This window comes from Dreissena polymorpha, chromosome 13 (assembly GCF_020536995.1).
Source record: "Dreissena polymorpha isolate Duluth1 chromosome 13, UMN_Dpol_1.0, whole genome shotgun sequence".
Lineage (NCBI taxonomy): Eukaryota > Metazoa > Mollusca > Bivalvia > Myida > Dreissenidae > Dreissena > Dreissena polymorpha.
Window position 1 is genome coordinate 42,956,498 of NC_068367.1, and position 13,162 is coordinate 42,969,659.

The 13,162-nt window shown below is 36.7% G+C and overlaps 2 protein-coding genes across 3 annotated transcripts in view; both read left to right on the forward strand.

Annotated features, from left to right (window-relative positions):
- Positions 1 to 13,162, forward strand: part of LOC127856174 (zinc finger CCCH domain-containing protein 10-like) — a 572,427-nt gene that overhangs the window by 452,514 nt on the left and 106,751 nt on the right. The window lies entirely within an intron of this gene.
- Positions 1 to 13,162, forward strand: part of LOC127856181 (zinc finger CCCH domain-containing protein 10-like) — a 265,858-nt gene that overhangs the window by 149,317 nt on the left and 103,379 nt on the right. Inside the window, exon 3 of the mRNA XM_052392252.1 lies at positions 5,043 to 5,091. The gene's annotated coding sequence lies outside the window, so the exon portion shown is untranslated. The remainder of the gene's footprint in view (positions 1 to 5,042; positions 5,092 to 13,162) is intronic.

The following is a 13,162-nucleotide window of genomic DNA, read 5'->3' on the forward strand; positions in this document are numbered from 1 at the left end:
TAGCACATATGACCATTGTCCCCAGAAGTTGTTAGCTATAGGGCATAACACATATGACCATTGTCCCCAGAAGTTGTTAGCTGTAGGGCATAGTACATATGACCATTGTCCCCAGAAGTTTTTAGCTGTAGGGCATAACACATATGACCATTGTCCCCAGAAGTTGTTAGCTATAGGGCATAACACATATGACCATTGTCCCCAGAAGTTGTTAGCTATAGGGCATAACACATATGACCATTGTCCCCAGAAGTTGTAAGTTATAGGGCATAACACATATGACCATTGTCTCCATAGGTTGTTACTTATAGGGCATAATACCCTTTTACAATTGTCCCCAGAAGTTGTTAGCTGTAGGGCATAGTACATATGACCACTTTCCCCAGAAGTTGTTAGCTGTAGGGCATAACACATATGACCATTGTCCCCAGAAGTTGTTAGCTAAAGGGCATAACACATATGACCATTGTCCCCAGAAGTTGTTTGTTATAGGGCATAACACATATGACCATTGTCCCCAGAAAGTGTTAGCTGTAGGGCATAGTACATATGACCATTGTCCCCAGAAGTTGTTAGCTGTAGGGCATAGCACATATGACCATTGTCCCCAGAAGTTGTTAGCTATAGGGCATAACACATATGACCATTGTCCCCAGAAGTTGTTAGCTGTAGGGCATAGCACATATGACCATTGTCCCCAGAAGTTGTTAGCTGTAGGGCATAGCACATATGACCACTGTCCCCAGAAGTTGTTAGCTATAGGGCATAACACATATGACCATTGTCCCCAGAAGTTGTTAGCTGTAGGGCATAGCACATATGACCATTGTCCCCAGAAGTTGTTAGCTATAGGGCATAACACATATGACCATTGTCCCCAGCAGTTGTTAGCTGTAGGGCATAACACATATGACCATTGTCCCCAGAAGTTGTTAGCTATAGGGCATAACACATATGACCATTGTCCCCAGAAGTTGTTAGCTATAGGGCATAACACATATGACCATTGTCCCCAGAAGTTGTTAGTTGTAGGGCATAGCACATATGACCATTGTCCCCAGAAGTTGTTAGCTGTAGGGCATAGTACATATGACCATTGTCCCCAGAAGTTGTTAGCTGTAGGGCATAACACATATGACCATTGTCCCCAGAAGTTGTTAGCTGTAGGGCATAGTACATATGACCATTGTCCCCAGAAGTTGTTAGCTGTAGGGCATAGTACATATGACCATTGTCCCCAGAAGTTGTAAGTTATAGGGCCTAACACATATGACCATTGTCCCCAGAAGTTGTTAGCTGTAGGGCATAGCACATATGACCATTGTCCCCAGAAGTTGTTAGCTGTAGGGCATAGTACATATGACCATTGTCCCCAGAAAGTGTTAGCTGTAGGGCATAGCACATATGACCATTGTCCCCAGAAGTTGTTAGCTGTAGGGCATAGTACATATGACCATTGTCCCCAGAAGTTGTTAGCTGTAGGGCATAGTACGTATGACCATTGTCCCCAGAAGTTGTTAGCTATAGGGCATAACACATATGACCATTGTCCCCATAAGTTGTTAGCTATAGGGCATAACACATATGACCATTGTCCCCAGAAGTTGGTAGTTGTAGGGCATAACACATATGACCATTGTCCCCAGAAGTTGTTAGTTATAGGGCATAACACATATGACCATTGTCCCCAGAAGTTGTTAGCTGTAGGGCATAGTACATATGACCATTGTCCCCAGAAGTTGTTAGCTGTAGGGCATAGTACATATGACCATTGTCCCCAGAAGTTGTTAGCTGTAGGGCATAACACATATGACCATTGTCCCCAGAAGTTGTTAGCTGTAGGGCATAACTCATATGACCATTGTCCCCAGAAGTTGTTAGCTGTAGGGCATAGTACATATGACCATTGTCCCCAGAAGTTGTTAGCTGTAGAGCATAGTACATAAGACCATTGTCCCCAGAAGTTGTTAGTTATAGGGCCTAACACATATGACCATTGTCCCCAGAAGTTGTTAGCTATAGGGCATAGCACATATGACCATTGTCCCCAGAAGTTGTTAGCTATAGGGCATAGCACATATGACCATTGTCCACAGTTGTTAGTTATAGGGCATAGCATATATTACCATTGTAACTAGAAGTTGTTAGCTGTAGGGCATAGCACATGTGACCATTGTCCACAGAAGTTGTTAGTTATAGGGCATAGCACATATGACCATTGTTAACTAGAAGTTGTTAGTAATAGGGCATAGTACATATGACCATTGTCCACAGAAGTTGTTAGTTATAGGGCATAGTGCATATGACCATTAATTGTCCATTAAAGTTATTAGTTATAGGGTATAGTACATAATTATGGCCATTGTCCCTAGAAGTTGTTAGTAATATAGGGCATTGTACATATGGGTATTGTCCATAGAAGTTGTTAGCTATAGGGAATAGCACATATGACCATTGTCCCTAGAAGTTGTTAGCTATAGGGCATAGTACATATGGGTATTGTCCCTAGAAGTTGTTAATTATAGGGCATAGTTCATATGACCATTGTCCCTAGAAGTTGTTAATTATAGGGCATAGTTCATATGACCATTGTCCCTAGAAGTTGTTAATTGTAGGGCATAGTACATATGACCATTGTCCCTAGAAGATGTTAATTATAGGGCATAGTTCATATGACCATTGTCCCTAGAAGTTGTTAGTTATAGGGTGTTGTGCTTATGGTCATTGCCCATAAAAAATGTTAGCTATGGGGCATAGTGCATATGGCCATTTTCCATAAAAGTTGTTAGTTATAGGGCATAGTGCATATGGTTTGCAACCAGAAAGGTACTGATTTATTGCTTTATTACTGTGTTTTTTTATATGCTATTTATTACTGTCGTTGATGTTGTGTGCTGTTCTAACTATAAAATGCCTGTGTAAGTTAAAAGTATGTTGCATACACAAAGTAAAATTGTACAATTCATTCCATGACAAAAGAATGATTTAAAAAAATCAGATTAACCTTTTCGAAAAAATGTAACTGGTTAACTGATCTTTTTGGTAGATTAATCAGTTAACCTCTTGTATCACGTATATTTACGAATATTGTTCAAATATGTTGGGCATTTTTGATGTTTGCCATTACATTCTTGAACATAATAATTATTGATTTTCACATGTTAGTTTTTCTATTAAAAAGGATTTAATTATGATATAGTCATTATGCAGCTCATTTCAGCTTTCAACAAAAAGGATGCATCGATTCTGAATAGATAGCCTGGAAGTGTTGTATAAAAAAATAGAGAGTGCATGGGAGAAAGAACAGTCATTTGAGTGCCACAATAATTAGCAGTTCTAACTGGCAGATATGGTTGCTTAACCTCATTTCATGTTCCTAGTGAGGGATTTTGGCACTATGGATCATTAAAACATCGAAATATTTGGCACAATTCTGAAAATCTGTGGAACATTCTGGTATTCTTTCATGTTGTAAGTGTGACTCTTAATTACACAAACTATTTTACGGTGTGATATACATTCACACGATTCCTGTCAGTGCTATTAGCAACAACACTGACTGTTGTTCAGCTAGTGTACCTTGCAAATTAGCAAGAATGAGTTCATTAGCTTGAGCAAATGAACAGGTTCTGGAGGTCTGGTCATGCAGTTGTCTGATAACAGGATCAAAACATTATTGGGCCGTGCTCTGTGAAAAGAGTGTTTAATGCATGTGCGTAAAGTGTCGTCCCAGATTAGCCTGTGCAGTCCACACAGGCTAATCAGGGATGACACTTTCCTCTTTTATAATATTTTACGTCTGAAGAAAGTCACTTCTTAGCAAAAATCCAGTTTAGGCAGAAAGTGTTGTCCCTTATCCTCACAGGCCAATCTGGGACAACACTTTATGCACATGCATTAAACCCCCATTTCACAGAGCACGGATCAATTGTTTCTTGTAAGATTTGTTAGAAATCTCATTACAATTACCTCCTTTAGTATGCTATACTTAACTGTATGAGGACAATATGAATGTCATATAAGCCATGCTCTGGGAAAACTGGTCTTAACCCTTTGCATGCTGGGAAACTTGTCGTCTGCTAATATGTCGTCTGCTGAATTTATAAAATTAGCATTTTCTTCGATTTTTTTTCAAAGAATACTATCAGAATAGCAAACAGTTTGGATCCTGATGAGACGCCACATTCTGTGGCGTCTCATCTGGATCAAAACTATTTGCAAAGGCCTTTACTATTCGGTTCCAGCGCTGAAAGAGTTAATGCATGTGCATAGAGCATCGTGCAATGACAGGCAAATCTTGACCCAGTGACCATGCTTAATTAGATTTGAGCCATGCTCTGTGAAAAGGGATGTAACGCAAGTGCATAAAGTGTGGTCCCAGATAAGCCTGTGCAGTCCACACAGGCTAATCAGGGAAGACACTTTCCGCCTTAAGTGGATTTTTGCTAAGAAGAGGCTTTCTTTAAACTATCATTATAGACAAGAAAATATCATAAAAGCATAAAGTGTCGTCTGTGATAAGCATTTGCGGACTGCACAGGCCAATCTGGGACGACACTTAAAGCACATGCATTAAACCCTCTTTTTACAGAGCATGGCTCATTTGTATTTATTATCCATTTCCTAAAGATGCTTGACCTCTAAAGAAGTCTCCATTGCTTTTTACTTGATGGCTGAAAAATGAACCCCTCTAAACTTGTAAAATTAGGGACACATGCCTTGTTCAAAATCTGTTGAATGCAACACATTTTGGTGCTTTTTATGATTGCATGGTTCACTTTGAAATTACAAAATACAAATGCAAATAAATGAGACACCTGTACCATTTCAATTGAGAGCAGCAATATTTATTTATTTGATCAGATAACAAAGGTTTATAATGTTATTGTAGTGATATTCCTTGATCCTCTCCATGTTGCACCTGTGCTGTTACACACTGACAGATAACCTGGTTGCTGAGAGAGAATGTTTGCATGCTGACAATAATTGTTTCAGATATTGTTAGGATAACTAATAAGGCTTGTAATAAATATTTCTTGCAGGTACCAACTAATGCTGAGGGTAATACATGGATTGCCTATAGAGGAGAAGGTAAGACTATAGTGTGGTGTTGTTATTGTACAATTAGATTTGTCTTCGTTTAAAGTTGTGTTAATCTCCACAATGAAGAGCTTTTTCGTTCAGCTATTGTACAAATGAGCGTTCTGTGAAAAAGGGGTTAATGCATGTGCGTTAACTGTCATCCCAGATTAGCCTGTGCAGTCTGCACAGGCTAATCAGAGACGACACTTCCTGCTAAACTTTATTTTTGCTAAGAAAAGACTTTCTTGAAATAAAAAATATCATCAAAGCGGAAAGTGTCGTCCCTGATTAGCCTGCGCGTACTGCACATGCAAATTTGGGACGAAACTTAACGCACATGCATTAAACCACTTTTTAACAGAGCGCTGCTCATATTAAGTCTATGATGCGGGTGGTCGTTAACTGTAAGCTTGTTACTTCTGTCGATGCAAAGTTGTTATGCTCCAACAATTGGGAGGCATTGCAGTTGTCTGTCTGTTTTTCCAAAACTGTGTTTTCAACTCATCTTTAACGACTGAGTATATCTGGCTGTATTTTTTTAATTGGTTTTTGGCGTAAACAAACATAATAATGTGATTTGTGTTAGTAGTATTTGCAAAATTAAGTTGTTGTCTGTTTTTAATGTCCCAAAGCTTGTGGTAACAACTCTTTTGCGTTTCTGCTGAAGTAAATGTTTAAGCAACAGTTGACCAGTTGACCACATCAGTTTCTGATTAAATAAAATGTTGTAAGTAAAATAATTGAGATCTGCTCTATTTAAATAGACAAACATTAACATCACAAGCACAGAGGCCAGGTTTCATTTAGGAGATTTCTTTTGTGCTATTAATATTCCCCATGCGGAGGTCAAATTTGATTGCGACAAAATTTGGAAACAATATATTTGTATAACTTTAATTTTTGCCTTTTAACAAACTGCTGCTGTCAACTTCAAGGAAACATGTGTCTGTAAGTGACAAAGGAAATCGTGTTTAAGCGTTACAATACACGAAATAAAAAGAACCTCGGTAAACACTGCTGTCCGACAAATATTTGTTCACCATGCAGTAGACATGTATTTATAATCTTGTTTTAATTTACGCTATCATAACTATTTATGAGACTGAACGACTTTTCTATTCTGAAGCTAAGTTCAAAGTTATATCTTTGGTTTCCTTGTTTTGTTTGTTACTATTCATGATACACTGTTAGGATCACTTTATTTTATTTAACCCTTTCCCTGATAGACCCCTTATCTGATTTGCCACCCCAGGCCAATACCAGTCCTGCTGTTCTGATAACAGTGATTCCATTTACAGCTGATAAGCCTGCTTACACCATCTCAATAGGGTTATTTGGAAAATATTGGACAATTTCTCAACTGTTACACCTGTCTTGTTATCCCCATGCTTTTCGCTTTTCGGAGAAAAAGTGCGATACTGTGGTTATCTCCGTCTTCCTTCCGTCCGTCCGTCCTGGCCACTTTCTCCTCCTACACTACAAGCACTAGAACCTTGAGACTTACACACATGGTAGCTTTGAGCATATGTGCAACCCTGCACTTTTTGGAATTTTGATCTGACCCCTGGGTCAAAAGTTATGGGGGTGGGGTAGGGCCGGGTCAGAGATTTTTACTCATTTTTTTAGGTTATTTTACTATAATTTCTTCATTTCTACACCGATTGTCTTCAAATTGATACTGAACCTCTCTTATGACAATCTCAACTATGCATGGCCCCATTACCAACCCTGCGATGCCCCGCCCACATAGGCCATGCCCACCAAAATTGCCTTTCTTCATTTCTACACCGATTCACTTCAAATTGATACTGAACCTCTCTTATGACCATACGATCAATCTCAGTTATGCATGGCCCCATTACCAACCCTGGGGCGCCCCACCCACATAGGCCACGCCCACATAGGCCGCGCCCACCCAAAATTGCCTTTTACTATAATTTCTTCATTTCTACACCGATTCACTTCAAATTGACACTGAACCTCTCTTATGACAATATGGTCAGTCTCAACTATGCATGGCCCCATTAACAACCCTGGGGCACCCTGCCCACCCAAAATTGCCTTTTACTATAATTTCTTCATTTCTACACTGATTTACTTCAAATTGATACTGAACATCTCTTATGACATTACGGTCAATCTCAACTATGTATGGCCTCATTATAACAACCCTGGGGCGCCTCGCAGTTTTTGTGAATAAATAAATACACCCACGCCTATTTACGCGAGATTTTTGTCAGGACAAAAACTGGAAACGAAAATATCGTGGGCATATACATGTATTTACTTGTGGCTACAATTTGTAACAGAACATAATTATGAACTGTACACGATGCGCGCGCACCACATTAAGTTATTTACGCATGTTGGAATACCCTTGTCCTGATTGGACGCCTATTTCATCAAATCTTTAAATAGAAACATATGCCGAAATTCATTTGATACTTTAGAAAAATGTTGGATGTTTGTGTTAATGAGTTTTCTTGAGCACTTTTGTCGTCAATATTAATCAGAATTTTCATTTGAATATGGACATCGGGAATATACGGGATTATCGGGTAATGGATAGAGTAAAAAAATTGGCATGTGGTAATCGATAGTGACGGTAATAAACGTATGAATCGGGGAATCGATAGACTTGGGATTATACGCATCTATGAAGGAAAGGGTTAAGCAGAATTCATTGTTGTTGTTCTTGTGTTGTTGTTGTTATATTTACCGACTTTAGTACATACACAAAACATTACATGCACGCTGTATTTTGGAGCACACATTCTGAAGTTGTTAATCCTTATTCAAATTATTCAAATAATTTCAAATAATATGCAACAATATTTGCAGATTATTATCAAAACACTGTAATTTGACCCCATTCTCTTGCCACCCAAACTAGCAAGTTAAATTTTTGCAGTCACAAAATTGAACAATATAAAAGCCCTAAACAAATTGACAGTCTTCTGCAAGAAGCAAAGCAGTTATTTATCGGTAAAACTATTTAAACATATTCCATTAATAAATACATATAAAAGTATGTTATCTAAAAATCAAATACAACAAAATTCACTTTGTTAAAAACACAACTGAGTATGCAAAAGTTAGGAACATACTTATTGGAATGTTGGCATACATGAAACTATTAAGTGGTGGAAGTACGATAATTTAATCAAAATCTCATTCTTGTCCACGTTTTTAAGGGAATTGTTTACAGATTTTGCCGTTTTTTCAAATGTCCTTAGATATGATTGCTTACAAATCTTCAATGTTTTTAACACATGTAGTCTGAACTAATTTTAATAGTAATACCATTGTGCCACACAAACTTTCCTGCAATGTTGTAAAATATAATACCAATTGTATTAGCGCTATCTACATTGTCTGTCAACATCTGGGTATATATATCTCTGGGAAAACACGCACCTGACAGCGATACGTGTTTCTGATTTGCAATACAATAGTATCATCCATACATATTTTTTATATTTATGCGCGCCTTCTTTGAAAGACCTTTTTTTAGTGGTTTGTCTGACATTGTTATTTGATTTGATTGTTAAAAGTATTAATAGAATCATGAATCATCGCGCTCATGCTTAATAAATCGCTATATAGGGCGGAGTATTTCTAATTAAAGTAATCAAAACTGGTACTTATCATTGACTTGTTGAAAACATATGAAGAATCTATGAGTGATATACCATAATAATAACGCATATCCCCACGCCGCATGTTTGACCCAGGGGGCACCCCAGGGTTGGTAATGAGGCCATGCACAGTTGAGATTGACCGTATTGTCATAAGGGATGTTCAGTATCAATTGGAAGTGAATCGGTGTAGAAATGAAGAAGTTAATGTAAAATAACATAAAACAAGAGATGTGTTTGTCAGAAACGTAATGCCCCCTACTGCCCCACTTTGTTTTATTTAAAAAATTATCATTTGGAAGGTTCATTACTTACCTTCCTTTAAAGCTTATTCCTTTCCATGGATTTGTTTTTTTGACCTTTGACCTTGAAGGATGACCTTGACCTTTTACCACTCAAAATGTGCAGCTCCGTGAGATACACATGCATGCCAAATATCAAGTTGCTATCTTCAATATTTCAAAAGTTATGGCCAATGCACCATACCGTATAATAAAGTATACCAGTGCACAGAATGCAATACGGTAGTACAATTACTCAATATAAGAACACAGCCTTTAAGTACAAACGCTTTGGCGCTGGAATTTTTTTTAAAACACACAAACAGAATTGATGTGGAGAGTTGGGTGTGAAACTGTTATATCTCTCAAGCATTTTCATTCGAGATAATCCCTTATCATACCTTATACTTCACAAAAACAGAAAGTCAATCGAAAAACATATGAATGTTAATGTGAACACTGCTGTAGATTGCATGTGTTCTATTTTAAAAAGGTACAAGGCAGTAACCAGCAGGAAATTTTATATTCAAATTGAGCACTTGCAAAGGTCAGCCAAGATGAAAAGCTTGGTTAAACCGCTATGCTGAAAAAGGTTCTGGCCTGTTGATAAAACATGGCTGCTATGAAGCTAGCAGTTTTCTTGATATGGCCATAGCGAATCCTTGTGAATACTTAAGAGGTCCAATCTTCATGAACCTTTTAATTGACTTTTGTTTTGATGATATCTCAGCTGAGATGAAACTGGTCTGATCTCTTGGAAAAGCTTTTCCTCCAGGAGCCGGGGCAGTTTTCCTTATATAGTGAAACCTTGATATCACTGCAAGAAACATGTTTTTTTGCATACAACTTCAAATTGCATATTTTGGGATAAGTTGGCACTCTTATTTTATATTTATCAGTATTCTGTGATCATCAGTATAAAAACTGAAATATTTTTGTCATACTTAAGTTTTTATTTTAGCATAACCAAATTGTTCACTCCACTTTTCAATATCTTAATTATCTTAAAATTTATAAACACAATTCTCTTTTAATTTATCAACACAATACAAGAACTATACATGTAGTAACTATAATCTACATTATTTTTTTAACCATTCAATAATTGTATTATTCAAATAATTCCTAACCTAAAGAACAGGAATTATGAAAAATCATACAATTACTGGAACACGCACTGTTAAGTATAGGATGGTACAGTATAGTAAAGACTACAATTAAGTTGATAATAAATGTCCTTTTAGAAATTTGATAGTTTCAATATAAACATTTGAGGTGGCTGAATTTACACCATCCCAGAGGGAAGAAAATTCTTAATATAAATACAGAAAAAACTATCATAATATAAGCTATCAAAGATTGAACATTATTAAAGTTTTATAACATTTGCAATAACTTATTTAAGATGCTGTAAAGTCTGTCCTTTGTTAGTTTCCATAGTGATGTAACTTAAGAGAAAGCCATCATCTTCATTATGGTGTCATCTTCATTTACCATGAAAACCTCTTTTACGCCAAAAAAAACTGACATTTTAACTTAAAAACAGTAACTAAATATCAATTGTGGGACATACCATGGTAATTTGAAGCGAAGACCGAAAATATCTCTGTCATAAGTGAAATCATCTCTTTCAATTGTAACTTCCCCAACAATGGAAACATGTTGAAAGGCAGAATTGCTTTGGAAAGAAAGGCAGCAATGCACAGAACATTTTATAGGTAACAAGAAATATCTTTTAAAAAGATATACGGCGGCGTTGATTGTGGTTGGAGTTTGTGAAAGGTAAAGAGTTCAATGAATGAGATCAAGGATCGCGAATGTCTTTTTCTGTGCAGTTCTTAGCTGCATCACACACAGTGCGGGATGTTACACAGAGTTTTCACGGCTTATTTTACATTATTACATATTGCTGGTCATAAACCTTTAGATACAAAACAGAAAACCAAAAGAAGAATGGAAGTGAAATTAAAACATATGAGTCAACCGACCACACACGAAGTATCCGTACATATTTTAAAAATATTTATAGTTACACGAAGTTTTCGCGGCTTATTTTACATAATTACATATTGCTGGTCATAAACCTATAGATACATAACAGAAAACCAAAAGAAGAATGGAAGTGAAATTAAAACATATGAGTCAACCGGCCACACGCAAAGTATCCGTACATATTTTTAATATTTATAAGCGCGTTCTTCAAACAAACCTGATTTAGTGGTTTGTCGGGCATTGCTATTTGATTTGATTATTAACAGTATCGAGAATCATTGCGCTCATGCTTAAAACATTAATCAATATGGTGAAATAATTCTTGTTAAATTAATTGAAAATAATATTTATCATGGTATTGTTGAAAACACATAAAGAATCTATTATTTACATATCGCTGAATATCTTAATTAAACATATTTCTGGTCTAAAGAAAATTCCAGTTCACCTAGTTCACACGATAGCGTCTATATTATATAACAATTATTTTACTGGCCGCAAATTTCTCAGGTCAGCACTTAAGGTAGTCGTGAAGACGCAGCGATGACCTGTAAATAAACTCTGACATTCACACACACTGGCCGCAAACTGACCCTGATACCTCGCGGGTTGAAATGCAATGCATTAAAGTGAGGCCACGTTTCCATTGCTCTTTATACTTTTACATGTTAATATGTAGACAGGAATATGGAAGTCAGTACTAAATATGAGAACATAGCCTTTAAGTAAAAATGCTCTTGCACTAGCAATCCTCTGAAAATAAAAGGTGCACGCACAAACTGTATTGATGTAGAGATTGAGTGTAAAACTGTTCTATCTATTAAGCTTTTTCATTAGAGATAAAATTGTTTCATGCTGAACACGCAGTAAAACATTGTTACAAAGACGCTGACATATTTCCAAAGTTCTGGTGGTATTCTCAAATCAGCCTATGGGATAAATAAAGTGTATTCATTCTGACCTAGCCGTGGGCAATTTTATTTGAATTTTATTGGACAGTTACAAAGGTCAGGTAAGGTGAAGGCTGGCGTATACAGCTACGCCAAAAAAGGTATCATCAACAAATCTTCTGTCAAGTGGGGTCAAAAACTAGGTTACCTGGTCAGATGTAAGAAAAATTCGTGTTAGTGTAAATTTTTAGTTTATTGCCTGTCTTGAGGCCACATTTTGCACTCAGTCTTGGTAAAAACAATGTTTATTATGTTTAATCTATCCAATCCATGTTTATGATTCAATTTTGACCATATCTGAATTCAATCTGGGTCAGTGGTGTCTAAAAAAATCAAATTAGGTTATAAAACAATCATCAAACATATTAAATGTTTTATTTTAGATACATTTACAATTAGACATACCAGTTGTTTAAATGTTTGCTTTGACAATATCACATGTTTAAAAACATACATGCCAGACGTCCCGATCTCGGTGGGACAGTTCTGCTTTTGAGCCCTTTGTCCCGGCGTCCCGATAAGAGACGATTTGTCCCGACATTCGTAAAAAACGATGTAAGGTCTATAGGTTCCCAATAAAATTCGCTATTCAAGCTCTGTTTCCCTGACACTTACCACTGCTAATTCCTTTATTGCCCCCAATTAACAATCCGATTCTTAACTTCTCGTGTGTACCAGTGTTTTTTATGACACCTTATCAGCGATTTATCGGCTAATTATTGATTTTATCAGGCATTCACACCATGGTGGTCTTCAAGATAGTGGTCGCTTATTGCTATGGATAGTTGTATTATAATGAAATAAATGTTGAAAATGTGTTTGTTTTTGTCTTTGTTTGAAACGGTTTACAAAACAATTGTTTTGTAAAATTAACTCTACGTCATTAATGAGTCTTTTACATTCAATGTTTAGTTCCAAAATAGCGGGATAATCAGAATGTGCAATATACCAAAATTGCAACAAACAGTCCAATAAGTGATACCCATCCTGTCTAGTGTAATTGGGTGTAATTGTAATAAAAACAACAAGGTGCTATGCATGACAGTTTGACACTACTCCAATTAAGCTAAAAACAACGAGGTGCTATGCATGACAGTTTGACCCTACTCCAATTAAGCCGCGACAATTGACAAGTAACAAACTGCGCATGGATACATGCTTAAAAAAACATTGCAACAAACAGTAAAAGAGGTACCCATCTTGTCTTGTGTTATTGTAA